The following is a 14899-nucleotide window of genomic DNA, read 5'->3' on the forward strand; positions in this document are numbered from 1 at the left end:
AAGGCAACTAGCATTTCTCATAACAGTAGCAAGCAAGTCTTGAGTGAGACAAATGTTAATGAAAGAAAACTTGGGTTAATAGGCAGTGTGTTCTTCTAATCCTTTTTAGGCAGGAGCACATTGAATTAGGGATATGCCTTATTGATTTATTTATTTTAACTTTCATGGTAAATTGAAAGCTTCAGCCATTTTTCTTAGTAATCTTGAAACTGCTGATAATGCTCAAATATGGATGCTGAAGCAACTGTGAAGCTCTCATTAGGCAAAATTTGAAGATATGGGCTTTTCATAGCTACTTTAAGTTTAGATATTAAAAAAGCAGAGAACGAATGGTAAGGCATGATTTTTTTCCCCTATACCTGCCATAAAGAAGGACTTGAGGATGACTGGGCTCATGGGTATTTTTTTATAACCTTGTTCTGAACGTGGAGATCTGAGGGGGAGGATTTATGTGGCTTTGGTGGGCTCTACTTTATGGTTTTGAGCCAATGCACATAACTTCCCAAACATAGGAAGCAACAGAGACCATTCTGAAAAGAGGTGACATTTGCAGTGTCTCTTTAAATTCTAATTATCAGATGTGCTAAGCTACCCAGACACCATTTCACTTGGATTATTGATCTTTTTTATTATTTAATTAAAAAGGAATTGTGGTTCTTCTGTTCTTGCTGCTTAATAGCCAATCTGACTTAAGAATTTCTCTACAAGCTTCATAGCTTGCGAGAAGATGGAGCAATCTGAGCAAATAAAAAACTGACCTCTGCATATAATCACATAACAGAGATTTCCCCAAATTAATGCTTTTATTACTTGGGTCTTTACAGTATCAATCAATGATGAGTATTGAAAATTAGAGAATAAGAATGGGCATCCTTGACCAGTCACACAAAACAATAAACAATGAAATTTGAATAATTGAAACCCTTAAATTTGAGGCGGCAATTTTACATCATTATGTAAAATTTTTGCTGGCTAGCAGCAAAAGATACAATAGTTCCCAGTTAAACTTACTCATATTAGGGGGCAGGGTACCCAAATGCCCCTTTTTCCAAATCGAACTTTGTTTAATGTGTCATGGAAGCAGTGTCTCTTGTCATTTAATGTTTTGACCCTAACCATAATATTTAAAGGAAAAAGTGCACCTTCTTGCTCAGCCCTAATGTTGAAAGGTTCTCAAGTTAAGAAGCATTTGTCACCGTAGATAAATGTGAAGTGTATTATTTTCAGTTCTTAATTACAAATGGTATTTCTAAGGCTAGGACTGGAGACTGCTATTTTGCTAAAAATTGATGCCATATAGACACTCAAGGTATGAAAGTATAATGCTACAGATGGTAAACCAGTTTTGAGCCTGCTTTAGTAACCAGAGGCTGATATAGAAAATTAGGGATTAGGGGTCACCTCAGCAGTAAAGTACAAGGTCAATATCCTGGGGAGAAGCTGCCTGCTGGGAATGGTGTGTTTGTTCCTAGACCCTGCTTAGATTGGGCTCCATGGCTTGATGTAGAAATTTTTGGGTGAGGTTCTTTGATCTCTGTAATGCAGGAGGTCAGACTAGATTATTAGAATGGTCCCTTCTGGCTTTAAATCTGCGAATCTGTGTGTGGTAAGAGCCTCTGACTAGTTGGTTTTTGGTAAATAAATTGGTAGCCTACTGGCCGCTAGACTGGAGATTGCCTTTGCTCCCTCTTTCTCTGCACCCATCCTAGATACTCCTCACTGGAGTAGTATCTTTGCTACTTTAGATCTCCTCCCAACTTCCTGACTCTCTGTGGGACCCTTTCCATTCCACCCCTTCCCTTGCCTTAAGAGACAGATGAAGAAAGGTTCTCTGTCTTTAATAATGGTTCCAGACCATTTGGATCTTTTCAAATCATAAGCAACATCTTAAAATGCGCTCAGAAATGAATAAATATTTTGTGTAGAACACTGCTTTTTTGTACTCATATTGTTTGATGCTGCACCATTGAAGTAAATTGCATTTAAATGAGAATCTGACCTGATGACCTTTATTCTCATTGAGTGCAAGTAGGTGATGCATGTTTGTCTCAGGTATATCAGAGAATGGAAGTGGGTCCATAGTACCTCAAAGCAGCCTCGCTCAAATACAGCAATTCACAAGCTGTGAACCATAGAGCACTTGCGAGCGTGTCCATGGAAAGTTGGCTGGTCACATTGTGGTGGTTTCTCTTTGTTCCCATCTGCTGCGTTGCATGAAGAAGGCTTAAAATACATTAAAATGCTTTCTTAATATTTTTTGCTGTAACCAATATCTGTAGTGGATGCAGGGGTTTTACGTGAAGGAGTTGAGGTGGCCTGTGCAGCTCAGAATGGTTCATATGACTGGATATAGGAGGGGAGGTCATCCATGTGATAGTGAATGGGAGAAGAGGAGTCTAGTTGAGATGCACACAGTGAAACAATTTGAGAGCTTCTGCTTGATGTAGACATTTTTGGGTGAGGTTCCTTGGTGTGTATCATGCAGGAGGTAGATTAGATGATCACAATGAACCTTTCTGGCCTTACAATCTCTGATGTTTTGGTGTCGCTTTATGTTGGAGCAGTATTAAGCTCATAATGCCTCATCCCATTCAGGAGACAGGGAGTTTCATTCTGCATGAGTTGAGGTTTCTGAATATTTCAAAGCAGTCCCAAATAGAGTGCATTTTAGTAATTCAACCTGAAGGTTACCGAGACATGGTTACTGTGGCAAGGTCTGCAACAGAGAACAGTTACAACCTCTGGTAGATGGAAAAAAAATTCTCTACGTGCCACAGCCATCACTTGAGACTCCAGGAGAAATGATAGATCTAATGTGAGCCACAGACTGTGAAATACTTTGACAGATTTTCTAAGAAATTATAATATATGTAAAGAATATATGTACATAAATGTATGTGTGTGTATTAGAATAGAGTGTTTTAAAATCTAAATAAATTTAAAATCTGAGTGACTGAAGTTAGGTTCTTAGATCCATAGTTAGGTACCTAGTAAAGATGGTTTAAAAATATTTTGATGGAACATGTGATTCCACTGAAATCAAAATGCTTCAAGAAATTGTCTGTTTCACAGGGGGAGGGGGAGTTCCAACAATGTCGAAGCATCCTTTTTTGACATTTCCAGAAAGACATGTTTTGATGTGTCCTTTCAAAAGAATTTTTATTTTGATTTTTTTTGGTTTTATATTATACCATGATATAAAATTTCAAAAAGTCAAAACCCAAAATATTTTGACCCATCCAAAATGAAATTTTTTCAGAATTTTATTTTGCGGAGAATTTCAAAATTTTGAGGTTTTATTCCTACATGGAACAAAAAGAAACTTCAAAGTCCCCTGCAAAATGCAATTTCCATTCACCGTACAGCTCTAGTGTCTAGATAGAAGCAGCACAATTTCCAGAAGTGCTGTGCATTCCTGCTCTCATAGTAAACAGCACTCCTATCTCCCACTAACTTAAGTGGGAGATGGAATTGCCTAGTACTTCTGAAGATTGGGGCCAGTTCCATTCAGGTGCCCTAACTGTGGATTTAGGCACCCAGGTTTAAAAATGTTGGCAGTTGTTTGCAGTGGAGAAATTTTGAAATAAATACTTCTAAGTGAAAAAGGTTATCTAAATTCTTTTAAAAAATGAAGTTTGCCTCCCCACTCTCAGGACTAAAAATGTGGCCATCAAGAATTGAAGTGGGAATGAGAGATTATCAGACACTTAAAATGACAGTTACTAAATGTCAATTGTCAGAAAAAGATGTTTCTTTTGTTATCAATTCTAGTGAAATATAGCTGTGCAATGGCTTAATGACAGCTAAATATAGCTCTTTTCCCCCTTGCTTTCACTGGGTTTGGGGCCATATCTGTTAAATATTTGCTTTTTTGACAGATTTCCCCTGAAGGATGTTATCAAATCAAGTATTTGATTGAAGGGCAGCTCTGACTTAACAAGAGTAAATACCATATCATCTGCAACCACAGACCATTCATTTATTCTCCCTTGAACTATATATTATAGCTGATATTTCAGGGTTCTCTTGAAGGTCTCTGTCAAAGGCTTTAATTCCAGTGCAATAAGCATGTAGAAGGGGGAGATTTTTGTAGACCAGAGCACAGACCGTGTTTATATGCAAGGACTGCCGATATGGTGAATAAAATGTCTTCTCTGCATCTTTGGTAAATAAATCTAGAGTCTCCCTAGAATTCCTGCTTTACCACAGTTGCGTCATAGCTTCTTTGTTTTATTCTCTGAGGACCATGAATTTCCACCTGATCCTTTTATATTGGATTACAAAAATAATGGATAAGAAATGGCAAAGGATAATGCCAGAATTTGGCAGGGAAGTATCTTCTCCTTTCCAAGTTCCAGAATAGCTTCAGCCTCATTCATTTTTTTGTGGGTTCGCATTCTAAAACTGTTTTATAATTTTTAGCTAAATGGCATAAAAGGATGATGGTAGATCTTTAGTGTGTGCATTTGGGATACCATCCATTGTTTGGTGACATCATAGTCCTAGTAAATTAAAAACCATCTTTTAACACAATTTGGAAATCATGGTATCTATTAAATTTCTCTGAGACCCTGGATAAGGTGACCTTTTGGAAAAATGAATCAATGTATTTGTTTGAGTACAAGCAATGAATATGCATTTCCTTGTAGTAGTAATACGCAAAAGAAACATTGTGGCCCCAGCCAGATAATGTTTGCAAGAGATAAATCAGGAAAATTTCATATACCACATTGCATAAGTTTATCAGAATCTGAGTGACTACTGTTGGGGCAAGAGCCAGTGTAAAAAACTGACCTTACAGTTTACTTATTAGAAATATCTTATATTTTCCACAGAGACGTGATTTAAATTGAGCATAAACTAGTGGTTATTACTCTGCACAATACATTCTTCTTTATACATTTATATGCAAGAACAACCTGTTAATCTGATACAACTAAATAAAAGTGTGTTACATAGTCATGGGTACAACCCTATGTTCTGGTTGTTGCTAAACCCCTCACTGCCAGAAGCTGAGACTAGACGATGGAGATGGATCACTCAATAATTGCCCTGTTCTGTTCATTGCCTCTGAAGTCTCTGGCACTGGCCACAGTTGGAAGACAGGGTATTGGGCTAAACAGACCACTGATCCGACCCAGTATGGCCATTCTTATGTTCTTATTTAATCTTGAGTAAATGTATTTATTTAAAAATATTTATCCAATAACATGTTTCATTGCTCATTGTCATGAAATCGGTCAGTCAAATACTATGTATTGAGGTATATGTCTTTGGGCATAGAGACTGGGGTGAAGTGAAAGAAAAGAGACTTAGGGATATTGGCACAGCTCTGTGGAGGCACATTGCCAGTCCCTGGGGTCCCGGCACCGGTCCCTGGAGCAGCAGGGTCGGTCTCCAAACTCACAGCACCGCTCCAAAGAGTCCAGATGCCAGTCCCTAGAGTCCCGTCTCCAGATTGCTGGTACATCGACGGTCTCAGAGAAATCAATCCTCTCATTCCCGTTCTTGCTCGTGGTCCACAGAGCAGCACTGCTCTCAAAGTGTGAGGTGTCGACCACTGGGGTACCATCGCTGATCCACCAAACACAGCTGCCGGTCACTGGAGTCGCAGCACCAAGAGCCATCATGCTAGTACAGGTTCCCTGCCAAGGTACACAGAGGGGGCCCATGGGAACGGGGTAGACAGGCAGCGTCGGTACCGTCCTGATCCCCCAGATAAGTCTCCCCCTCCTCAGGCTCTGAAAGTGAGGAGGAAGACCTGTCTGCAGGCCAGGGCCACCCACCGGGCACATTGGCATTTCTGTCTGGGCCACCAGTGGCTACATGGCCTGAGGGCCAGTGTCTGGCCCTATGGCAATTATGGGACCCCTGGGATTTTTCCCAACCATCGCAAGGGCACCGGTCGGTCTCTGGGGTATCTGAAAGACAGTCAGCAACAGTCTCCTGGTCTCGGAAGCAGAGTCAGAGCATGGTTCCAAGGTGCAGCCAGCCTTGGCTGAGATTCCCCTGGCAGAGGCAGTGGATTTGGCAGACCCGTCTATACTCACCTCCTCACCTTCGCCTGGTGAGGCGATAGCGGGGCCTTCCCACACAGCTCCCCAGGATGATGCAAGGGCCCACCAGCAGCTATTAAAGAGGGTGGCATCAAACCTGGGGCTGGAAACCAAGGAATTGGCTGAGCCCTCTGACTCCCTGTTCGATGTATTAAGTGCAGCAGCCCACTCCAGGGTGGCATTACCTGTCCACGAGGGAGTGGTAAAACTGATCAAGACCTTGTGGCAAACTCCCTGCTCCCCATCTCCAAACGGGCAGAAAGAAAATGCTATGTCCCTGGTAAGGGGTTTGAATATCTGTATATCCACCCGGCTTTAAGCTCACTGGTTGTATAAGTAGCCAATGTGGGCAATAGATAGGGCCAACCAGGATCGATGCCTAAGAATAAGGAGGCAAAGAGGCTTGATCTCTTTGGCAGAAAGATTTATTCTACGGCCGGCCAGCCACCAGCTGAGAGTGGCCAACATCAGGTCTTATTTGGCCGTAATGATTTTAATATTTGGCCTTCCATGGCCAAGTTCTTGGACTTACTGCCAGAGGAGCCCAGGAAGGAGTTCCTGGTGATCCTTGATGAGGGGAGGGCTGTGGCCAAGCCCTCCAAGTAGCCTCCATATGATGTGTTTGGGATGGTTACTGCATCTGTGAAGATGAGTGTGTCTGAAAATAGCTCACCACACTTACAGGACATCCAAGATTTTTACCAAAGGTGTCCTCAGAATCTCATATTAATCAAACCTTTCATCTTCCAGTTTTTCCCCAAAACTGCACTGAACTACTCAAGAAGTGGCAACTTGGTCCGCTGTTCATACTTTTTCAAATCATTATGCTTTGGTACCTGTGGCAATGCAGTTATCTCTTCTCTATTGGATTCTGATCTGAACTTCCCACCTCCTTAAAGCGGGTACTGCTTGGGAGTCATCTGAAGTGGAGCCCCAACAGGGACAGTAATCCAACAAGAATGAGAACTTACTCACCTTCTGAAGTACCCACAGTACAACTTTGAGATGTATTCACCTGAGGGTGCTACACCACACCTCTTTCTGCTTCAGTGTCTTCCTTGTGGGTCTTTGTGATGGAGAAGGAACTGAGGGTGGTTTGCTCATGCAAGCCCATATAACGTAGGTGTGAGGCACGAGGATATATGGGCTGCATGCATTGGCTGAACAGGCACTGCTATCAGAAATTTCTGATTAAGGGCACAGGAACACTGAAGTAGAGCAACCATAGGGGGACACACCTTGAAGAACATCGTTTTTTGCATGAGGTGAGTAACCTCTCCTTATGCTGCCAGAGTTTGCTGAAAAGTGACATTTCTGATAATGGCCATCCTCAAATCAGTTCACATATACTATCACATATACCAGTTGAAATAAATACATTTCAACTATATTTCACAATCTACTAATAGTCAAAATAGCCTCTTGATTTATGGTCACTAATTTCTGAACCCAAGTGATATTAATCTTAAATAGTCATGTACTGTATATACACATATATGTATGTGCATAATTTTGATAATTCTCAAGCTTTTTTGCAATGAAACTTAGTTTATTTGGTTTTGACCTTTTTTAATGAATCACACATCATCTTTTGGAAAATTCATTGCTGGAATATTTCCATTTAGAACATCTACTTGCCAAATGTAGTAGTAGTATTATAAAGTGGGTGTAGTTTCCTTTGCCAATCATATTAGCTTTGCTAGCAGAATGGAATGCTTAAGTACAGGCAGCTGTTTGTTCTTCTAGTCACTGTTTCTGATATCGTTTGCTTGGTTGTTAGTACTTGCACAAATATTTAGCAGGTTAATGTGTCAGTTTCATGTCAGCTATAAAAGTGATTTTGGCAGTCTTTCAAATAAACTTTTCTTTTGTGTCTGAAAGAATCCTGAGTTATAGTTAGTGTTTTAAAATATTTCATGCATAGATTACACAAAATACATTTCTAAAATTGTACACAGATATCAGTGTTATGGGATATTTTAAAAACACTCTAGATGTTAATTTATATTTGAAAACTGAAAAACTATAATAGATTTAAAATGGAAGCCCTTTATTTTGGCTATGTTGACTTTGTTTAACTCAGCCTGTTATAACTAGGGCTCCAGATTTCATGAGGTAACAATATCACAAGACAAAGATACAAGTTGCAGGCATGTTTTGTATTAGACAAATTTTGCAGTGCTAAATTTCTATATCTAATTTTTGTTTTAGTGTAGGGGGAAATGTTATGATCTCTTATTCTAAGTACTTAGCTACTGTCCTTTCACAGGGTCATTCTTGTAGGCTCTGGCTTCTTTTCCCAAAATGTCTTAGCTTCAGGGGACCTTGCTTCTTTTCCTTTCTTTCTTTCCTTCCTTCCTTCCTTCCTTCCTTTCTTTCTCTTTTTCTTTATCAGTTGTGTACTCCCCTATTGATATATTCCTTGGAATTGCACTGTGAGCCCATTGATCTGATTATTTTTCCCCATCACTTGATGCTTTGTACTATAGTAATATCCTGTGCAGTTCTATAGCTTGTTCTCTTAAGGCTCTCAAAATTAGGACAGCTGTTTACCTGTTTGTCCATCACCTCGTTAGTCCACTAGCATATAAAAATCCCAAAAGATTAAAAATCTGATACTGTTTTAAAAAAAGAAAATATGGAGTGCACAACAGTTGTGACAGATACTCATGCTTATAGTCATTCCATAGATCTCCTGCAGTATGACTACCCTTTCAGAGTCATGTCATATTGTGTGTACAATCTTTTTTTCATGATGTTGCGGCAGGGAATGCAATATATCCTAATAGAACCATTTCACACCCCCAGGTAGGTTGTGCACTGTACATTCAAAAGAGCTTATTACCACTGTGATAAACATTCATAACTTCCATTAATGTTAATGGGAGTTATGCATGCACATCAAGAAGAGAATAGATCCTTACTGCAGTAATGGGATTAACTGAGCTGTGTTTGGTTCATTAATTACTGAAATGTGGTCATTAGACTCAAAGAAGAAAGAGTTGCTGTCACGTAGTAGTGGTCATTGTACTGCTCATTGATTTGCTAAGGCAGAAGTGATTAGCAGAACAGTTAATTTTTGGATATTTAATGTAAGAGGTGTGATGAGTATGTCTATGAAAAAAATCAAAATTCAGTAATCCTGAGAGAAGTGATTTAAAGCGACAAATCTAATTTGTATAGTTTAAATGTAAGTTTTATCAAAGTCTGCACAAAAAAAATCTCACTTATTTCTGGCAACCATTTTTGGTATCCAAGATTATCATCTCAGTCTAATGGAGAAGTACTTATCAGTGTCATCATCTTTATTTTATTGATTTAGGGTGCCAGCTGTCACTAAGAGAGCCATTGTGAAACCTCTGTTTTACACCCCTCTCCCCCCAAAAACACCCCTCCCCCCCTTGAGTCTAATGATCTTGCTAACCATTAACCTTGTGTCAAGTTTTCCTTTTCTGTGTACGTTTATTGAGATAGTTGTGATGGAATCCTCAGATATCCTTGTTTTGAGTCAGCCTGCTTTCAGATTTGCGTATGGAGTGTTGGATCTGTACTAATAGTTTTGGTTGCTCTGGGGCCCTTTAAGAAAATGCTTGCCAACAGCCGTCTTTCTATTTTATTGAGGAGGATTGAGGAAAGCATAAGTGTTCTTCTTCGAGTGATTGCTCCTATGCATTCCAGTTAGGTGTGCGCGCCGCGTGTGCACGGCATCTCGGAACTTTTTTACCCTAGCAACTCCGGCGGGCCGGCTGGGCGCCCCCTGGAGTGGCGCCGCTATGGCGCTGAATATATACCCCAGCCGGCCCATCCGCTCCTCAGTTCCTTCTTACCGCCCGTGACGGCCAGTTGGAACTGTGGAGTGCTCTCTGTCCTCCACAACCCTAGCTCTCGCTTCTTGTTTGTATATAGTTAGTTTAGTGATTAGTTTTTACAGTTTGTTAGTTAGATAGTTAGTGTTAGATAAGGTAAAAGGGGGGGTTTTCCCCCTTTGCCTCCCCTGGTGCGGGCTCATGCCCAAGGCACCGGGCTTTAAGCCCTGCGCAGCGTGCCAGAGGCCTATGCCTGTCGGAGACCCCCACGACGCCTGCCTCCATTGCCTGGGCGAAGGACATAGAACAGATAAGTGTTCGCTCTGTTCTACCTTCAAACCGCGAACTCGAAAAGAGCGGGATATCCGCTTAAAGCAGCTACTGATGGAAGCGTCGCTCCAGCCCCCGGCACCGTCCGCGCCGGCACCGCGAGCTTCCTCGGTGCAGAGCGCACCGACGGCGCCGAGCCGCTCAGGCTCCGCGGCACCACAGCCTCAGAAAGCGGCTACGAAGTCCCGGCACCGCTCGCTTTCGCCTTCAAAGAGACATAAGCTGGCGAAGGCGCTTGCCCAGGCCCGCGCTGAGGACTCGGCGAAAACGATTGCGCCACCTGCGGCCCCAGCGGTGACCGTGCGCAAGTCGTGCACTGGGCTTTTGACTCCGGCGCCGCAAGGTCCGTCGAGTCCAGCACCGCCACGCTCCCCGGTATCGACCGTGGTTGAGCCCTGGCTGCCTTCGACGCCGGAGACATTCTCTGAGGCGCGTGAGCTGATTCAGCTCATAGAGGCACCGAGCCTCCGGCCCCCGGCACCGCCGGTGCGGGCTGTTGTGTCGGCGGGAAAGCCGGCCAGAATGACCCGGCCGCCCTCTCTGGACAGGCGACATGGACGGCACACCCGGTCCTGGTCACGTTCCCGGTCCCATGGCAGATCTCCGTCCCGTCGCTCGCGATCTCGGCACCGATCGCCATCGCGGTACCGATCGCCGTCGAAACGTCGGTCGCAGTCCCGGTACCGCTCGTCATCGCGGTACCGGTCGTACTCCCGGCGTCGCACGAGGTCCAGGTCGGCATCACGTCGGCACCGGCAGAGGTCTCAGTCCCGGCACCGTTCCCGGCACCGCAGGTCTCAGTCCAGGTCGAGCTCCCGGCACGGGTCGAGCTCCCGGCACCGTGACGGACGTCGCTCCCGGTCGCCATCCCGGTACCGAGCGGAACAGCATCGCTCTTCGCTGACATCCGGGCACGGTCTGCCTTATTCGGCGGCGCACTCCGCGGCACCTCCATGGCCATCCCGCCCCGCGTCGGTCGCTTCCGGGACGGAGGGCTACGGACACCTGCCGCCCACCCCACAGGGCCATCCTCAAGGGGCACAGCTGTGGGGCTTCTGGGTTCCCTGGGCCCAGTATGAGGCTCAGGGGGTGCCCTTCCCCCCGAGAGCCCTCGCGTCCGAACGCAGGGTACTGGAGGCGACACTCAGCCGACTGGCCCCTTCGCCACCAGGCGTGGGTTCCATACCACCTGAACCCCAGGGGCACGCACAGCTCGACCCTCCTGACGAGCAGGCAGCGGATCCATCTTCGGGGGCGGTCATCCAGGGCTTATCCTCCTCTTCCTCACCTGATGAGGCGGTGGCCGGAGCGTCGTCCAAGGAGCCTACGCCCATAGACTTGAAGGCGCACCAGGACCTACTTCGCCGCGTGGCGGCGTCTATGGCTCTACCGATAGCGGAGGTCCAGGAGGACGAGGACCCCATCACGAATGTCGTGGGGGCAGAGGTTCCAGTGCGCGTCGCACTGCCATTCGTGAGGACAATTCAAAAGAATGCCACCACACTATGGCAGACGCCTGCGTCCGTCCCTCCTACGGCCCATGGGGTTGAACGCAAATACTCTGTCCCTCCCACGGGCTATGAGTATCTATATACTCACCCGACCCCGGACTCGTTGGTCGTCCAATTGGTCAATGATAGGAAGAGACACGGCCAGCCTGCCCCTGCGCCCAAATCGAAGGACGCGCGGCGTATGGACCTACTAGGCCATAAGGTCTATTCCGCTGGCGGTCTGCAGATGCGGATCGCCAATCAAATGGTCCTCCTCGCCAGGTACGTCTTTGACATTATGGCGTCCCTGGCGAAATTTACGGAGCTCCTGCCAACAGCCTCCCGACAAGAGTTCGCGGCGATGTTGGACGAGGGAAGGAGGTCATCTAGGTCCTCCATCACGGCCGCCCTCAACGCTGCGGACTCCGGAGCTAGGACCTTGGCCTCCGGCGTGACGATGCGGCGCATCGCATGGCTGCAGTCCTCCACCCTGCCGCCGGAGGTCCAATACACACTGCAGGACCTGCCTTTTGACACACAGGGTCTTTTTTCAGAGAAGACGGATTCTCGGATCCAGACCCTGAAGGACGGCCGTATTGCAATCCGCACTCTCGGGATGCACACGCCGGCGACGCAGCGCAGGTCATTCAGGCAGCAGCCCTCCCGGCCCTTCTATCAGCAGCGATATCGGCCATACAATAGCCGGCGACCGGCCCAAAATCGCCGTCGTCCTTCAGGCAACCGCCGTAACCAGGGCCAGGCCTCGTCCAAGGCCCCTCAGGGGGCCAAGCAGGCCTTTTGATGGGACGCTCGAGGACGGTCCATCACTCTCGCTACCGGATCCTTCCCCGTTATTTTACAACCGCCTTTCCCATTTCTTTTCGGCGTGGTCCCAAGTAACATCAGACAACTGGGTGCTCCAAACGGTCCAGTCGGGATACCGCCTGCAATTTGTTTCGCCCCCACCTTCCCACCCACCCTCCCTGTCCCTCTTCAGGGACCCCTCTCACGAGCAAGTCCTCTTACAAGAGGTTCAGACTCTGTTGAGCGTGGGTGCCATAGAAGCAGTGCCTCAAGAGAGGCAGGGCAGGGGATTCTATTCCCGTTATTTTCTCATCCCCAAAGCGAAAGGGGGGCTACGTCCTATCCTGGACCTTCGCGAGCTGAACAAGTACCTGCTCAAGCCCAAGTTTCGCATGGTCACCTTGGGGACCATCATTCCCTCTCTGGATCCAGGAGATTGGTTTGCCGCCCTCGACATGAAGGACGCCTACTTCCATGTCACGATCTATCCTCCCCATCGTCGTTACCTCCGGTTTGTGGTCAACAACACCCACTACCAGTTCGCCGTGTTGCCGTTCGGACTCTCCACCGCCCCGAGGGTATTTACCAAATGCATGGCGGTAGTGGCCGCAGCCCTCTGACGTCGTCAGATACACGTCTACCCGTATCTCGACGACTGGCTGGTTCGAGGTCAGTCCCGACAACTCGTGATGGACCAGATGGCAGAAATCCTGTCTCTCTTTCAGCGTCTCGGTCTTCTCATCAACGCCGAGAAGTCCACGTTGATTCCGGCACAGCGAGTGGAGTTCATCGGAGCGGTCCTCGACTCCACGGTGGCCAGGGCCTGTCTCCCTCGCGCTCGACACCAGACGATGGTCTCCATCATCCAGGACCTCGTCACCTTCCCGACCACGACGGTGCGCTCATGCCTCCGCCTCCTGGGCCACATGGCTTCATGCACGTATGTCACCGCGTACGCGCGGCTCCACCTCCGCCCGTTCCAGTCTTGGCTCGCGTCGGTGTACCGGCCTCATCGAGACCCCATCGACATGGTGGTCACGGTCACCAGGACGACCCTCGAGTCCCTCCGCTGGTGGCTCGACCCGGAGGTCGTGTGTGCGGGAGTCCCGTTCCATCCTCCTCGCCCATCCGCCACTCTGACCACGGATGCCTCAGCGCTCGGTTGGGGAGCTCACCTGGCCGATCTTCATACCCAGGGTCTGTGGTCGCCCCAGGAGCTCGCCCTGCACATCAATGTCTGCGAGCTGCGAGCGATCCGTCTGGCCTGTCGCACCTTCTGCACCCGCCTGCAAGGCCGCCGTGTAACAGTATTCACGGACAATACAACAGCAATGTTCTACGTGAACAAGCAGGGCGGAGTCCGATCCTCCCTCCTCTGCAAGGAGGCGATGCTCCTGTGGGACTTCTGCGTGACCCACTCCATTCACCTGGAAGCGTCCTTTCTTCCGGGAGTGCAGAACACGCTGGCCGACCATCTCAGCAGGTCGTTACTCTCCCACGAGTGGTCCCTCCGTCCAGATATCGTCCACACAATCTTCCGGAGGTGGGGATTTCCCCAAGTAGACCTATTCGCCTCCAGGGAGAACAGGAAGTGCCACCTGTTTTGCTCATACCAGGGTCGCTCGCCAGGCTCCCTGTCGGACGCCTTCCTTTACCCCTGGACGGATCGCCTCCTCTACGCCTTCCCTCCGTTCCCGCTCATGCACCGAGTGCTCCTGAAGCTTCGGAGGGACAGAGCCACCGTCATACTCGTAGCGCCGGCCTGGCCGAGGCAGCACTGGTACACCCTGCTGCTCGAGCTCTCCGTTCGGGAACCCATCCCCCTTCCGTTGTGGCTGGACCTCATCACCCAGGACTTCGGCAGACTCCGCCATCCGAACCTGCAGTCCCTCCATCTCACAGCTTGGTACCTGAGTGGTTGACCCACGCGGAGAGGGGCTGTTCTGCAGCAGTTCAGCAGGTCCTACTTGAGAGCAGGAAGCCTTCCACTAGCTCCACTTACCTAGCGAAATGGAAGAGATTCGCACTCTGGTGTGATCAACGAGGTCTCAATCTGTTTGTAGTCCCGGTCCCTACCATCCTGTACTACCTCTGGTACCTTAAGGAGCAAGGTCTTGCGGTCTCCTCCTTGAGAGTTCACCTGGCGGCAGTGTCCGCCTTTCGTCCATCCGTGGAAGGTCGGTCCATCTTCTCGAACCAGATGGTTTCCCGCTTTCTCAAAGGCCTGGACCGCTTGTACCCGCCGGTGCGGCGTCCTACCCCGACATGGGATTTGAACCTCGTGCTGGCCAAGCTGATGGGTCCCCCCTTCGAACCCTTGGCCACGTGCTCCTTGCTCTACCTCTCCTGGAAGACGGCCTTCCTTGTCGCCATTACATCAGCGAGACGAGTTTCTGAGCTCCGCGCTCTGACG

General features: G+C 47.4%; 1 protein-coding gene across 7 annotated transcripts in view; it reads left to right on the plus strand.

Annotated features, from left to right (window-relative positions):
- The window catches only part of ADK (adenosine kinase), a 566325-nt gene that overhangs the window by 243473 nt on the left and 307953 nt on the right, over positions 1-14899 (plus strand). The gene's annotated exons all lie outside the window — the stretch shown is intronic.

Source organism: Mauremys mutica, chromosome 7 (assembly GCF_020497125.1).
Source record: "Mauremys mutica isolate MM-2020 ecotype Southern chromosome 7, ASM2049712v1, whole genome shotgun sequence".
Classification (NCBI taxonomy): domain Eukaryota; kingdom Metazoa; phylum Chordata; order Testudines; family Geoemydidae; genus Mauremys; species Mauremys mutica.